The sequence below is a fragment of the Cryptomeria japonica genome, chromosome 5, assembly GCF_030272615.1.
Source record: "Cryptomeria japonica chromosome 5, Sugi_1.0, whole genome shotgun sequence".
Lineage (NCBI taxonomy): Eukaryota > Viridiplantae > Streptophyta > Pinopsida > Cupressales > Cupressaceae > Cryptomeria > Cryptomeria japonica.
In genome coordinates, this window is record NC_081409.1 from 503159055 (window position 1) to 503162702 (window position 3648).

Consider the following 3648-nt stretch of genomic DNA (forward strand, 5'->3'; position numbering starts at 1 on the left):
GAACTAATTTTCAAATATAAACATTTTAGTTTTTCAATAATAACTTAATAGAAGAATATCTTTTTTTTTTTGATAAAACAAGAAATAGAAAATTGTTATCATTTCCAAAATAGTAACTTCTACAAAGGAGAAGAAAACCCCACTTAGCCTCTCTTTACTATCAAAGGAGGCTCAAACAAATAAATACATTTCTTTTCAAAATAAATATAACATGTAACTTTTTATATACATTGCTGCAACTAAATATAGTATTCCATCCCTTAATCTTTTTCCGCAAATCAAGTGAAAACTAGCAACTCCTAGCTTGTCTTTTTCTTTTCTTTCCAAGCAATCCTGCAAATAAATCATAAGGTTTTGACCATGGAGAGCTCACCTCCCATCCTAGGCTTACTAGAAGCCACCCCTGAGCTTGGAGAACCAAGCCCTAGACAAGTTACACACATGCAAACACAACAAGCAAGGGAAAAACATTCAGCAAACAATTTCCCAGCCAAGGCTACACTTCATCACAAAATGTGATGTTTTTACATGGGTGGTAGTGGACCAAATACCCTGAGGAGATTGCAAGAATAGTAGATCACAAATCCACCTCATGGTAAGCAAAGATATATCGTAAGTTCATTAACCCCACATCCTTATGCCCCCCAAGGCATTCATGCCATACTTTCTCCCCTTATGACCCCCAAATGCATAAACCAGGCCATGCAGCAAGGGTCACATATACACCCCTTGAGTTCACTCTCTTATGAGAGCCTCTCACTCGAGGGTTGTCAAACTTCTACCACCCACAAGACCATCCTACTCTCCCAAGAGTAGAAGGCCTTGGTTACTCCCAAATCATAAGAAAATGCATAAAAGAAGTAATAGATAGGTCACATAATAAATTTTCACAATGGAAAATACAAGAAACCAACTTTTACATACAAGAAATCTTTCCAACATAAACATGCAACGTAAAAAGAAACAAAAGGAGAAGATAAACCAACCTTCAATCTTCCCAAAGGTTTTCTAGAACTAGTTTGAGGATGAGCAGCCCAATTCCACAATCCTAACTTCTACACTTAGCCAAAATTCTATCCCAAAAACTATCCTCTTCAAAAATTGCATGATCTCCAAAAATGGAGAGTGGGTGATTACCCACAAAGTCTCTCATTTTTGCCTAAAAAAGACCTCAGTGAGGGTTCTCACAAGTTTCTAAAACTGAAAAAGGAAAAAGTAAGAGAAAGTGGGAAAAAAGATCTCACATCAAAAAAGGAAGGTTATCTAACCTAGATGGAACCTTCTAATTTCAATTTTCGCTCACCTTAGGAAACTCACTTTTTGAGGTGGCTAAACAGTCACATGGGAGTAGACACATGCCTAAAAATACTCCTAACCCATAGGTATACCTTATGGACTTTAGGAAACATCTTTAAACTGCCGCTAGGAGTCCATTTGACCCCTTATAAACCCATCTGAAGTTAACTTTCGGGTCAAGCCTAAGTTGACCACTCCAAAGACTCTCTACCCAAGGCAAATTTAGAAACACATTCAAATGTTTGAAAAGGCTATGGTTGAAACAACTCCCTTAAAGGGACAAGTCAAAATTCAAGACATAAATCAACACATGTGTCAAGTGACACAATAAAGTACATTACAAAATTACACATGAAATTTGTCTCTTGTTGGATTTACACAAATTAATAATTCAATTTAACACACATGCATCATTTACTTTCACAAATAAAATACGATACATACGGGGTGTTGTCTCTCCAAATAGACAACCCCTGTTTTTACTAACATGCATAGGTCTAGGTTTGGTTCTCCATAATGTTTCCATGGTCACATGGATAATTTTCCTGCGCATCTCAATTACATATTAGTAATTCCAAATAACCTCATATAATATTAAACACATGAATAAGAATACACATCAAACACTCTGCATACAATTTACATTTAAACAAATTGATATATCTTATATCCAAATAAATCCACATAAGCAATTATCATAATCCTCATATTTTTGATCCATACATAAGACATGCATCCTATTTCTATCATCATAGTAAAGTTTTGCAAATCCAATAATGACATACATAGTCTCAAAGTTATCCTATTCTAGAATCATATAAAGTTATGTATCCATAACACATCAAAATGTACACCTCAAGGTGAAATGATTTCGTAACCTGATTCAATTACTTTTCTCACCAATCTATCTGTCTAACATAGCCCATCCTATTGAATTATAGCATTTATTAGTAAGGTCAACCATGGTCAACTAAGTTAACCAGAGCTTGATCAGGGAGGGGTTCTACAGGTCACAAACCTTGCCAATCATAGCATGTACCAAGAGTGATTCATCATTCTCATCTCCATCCAATAAGAGATTTTCTCTTTGCCTCTTTTTTTGCTTACCTATTGACCTACTTACCAATTGATAATACATCTTCTTGCATATTAGTAACATCCTTGATGACTCCATACCATCAATATCCAACTGTTATGCACCAATCTACATCTGCATTCTTGTTGACATCAACATCCCTGTTGATATCAACAATCCAGAGTAGGTCCATGTCTGCAGATGCAAAACCCTTCCTTCTATTTCATCAACCAGGTTCTCATCTTAGTTGGTTTGTCAAAGTGACAAACTCATCAAAACTTACTCTTCCTCTTCTATCCCAGTATCTCATCATGCCTTCTCTTGTTGATCTGGTGCATATCTCTGATTTAATATATAGGAGGCTTCCTCATGTTCCACTTGGGTCATCCAGTATAAGCCTTCAACCACCAGTAGGAGTAGATAAACCGTTGCAGTCAATTTGTCAAACACCTGGTGGGAGTGGATCCTTGTCACCTACTAGCCAATAATTGGTGGGAACCGGTTGTCATTACATTGTTCTCTCTACTTCTGGTATTTCCCCAATATGACTTACCTATTTGAGCAGACACAACTTCGACCAAACATATAACTTGGTTGAGAACACTCTCCCTCAGTCTTCTCTTCATCCTATGACAACATCTTTATCTGGTGGGAGTCCTATTGTATGGCATAAAACTACATACTGGTTGCCTACCCATTCTTTATTGAATCAACCTTTCTTTCTTACTAGTCATATTCTTACTAGTTAGCAACAACACACTGCCAACACATAACTCATTGGTTGACATTTCCATAATGCCAATTGTCTCCAATGCCAACTCACTGGTTAACAACAACTTATATACTAGGTACTAGTTTCTTTTCCCCAAAACTAACATGTATACCAATGACTCTAACTTGCATACCGATTGACTCCAATGACCACAAAGATGGTTGATATGAATGACAATAATATCAGTTGACATCAATGACAACACAATTCCAACAATCTCCCTCTTTGGCATTGATGTCAACACATGTAGTATCCGATATACTACTGGTTTTCTCTCCCCCTTTGACAACAATGACACAGGAACAACTAGAATACTTTTCTCTTTCTGGTAGAGCAGACCGTAATATTTTAGAACACAAGATTCTGCATTCCTTCAACTAGCAACACTTTGGGAGAGAGGGCTCAGACACCAACCTGATACCAATTGTATATTCTCCCCATGTGAAGGTAACTCTCCCTCTTTGTCAACTCTTCCCTTTTGACATATAGGTTGAGAACTTCTTTA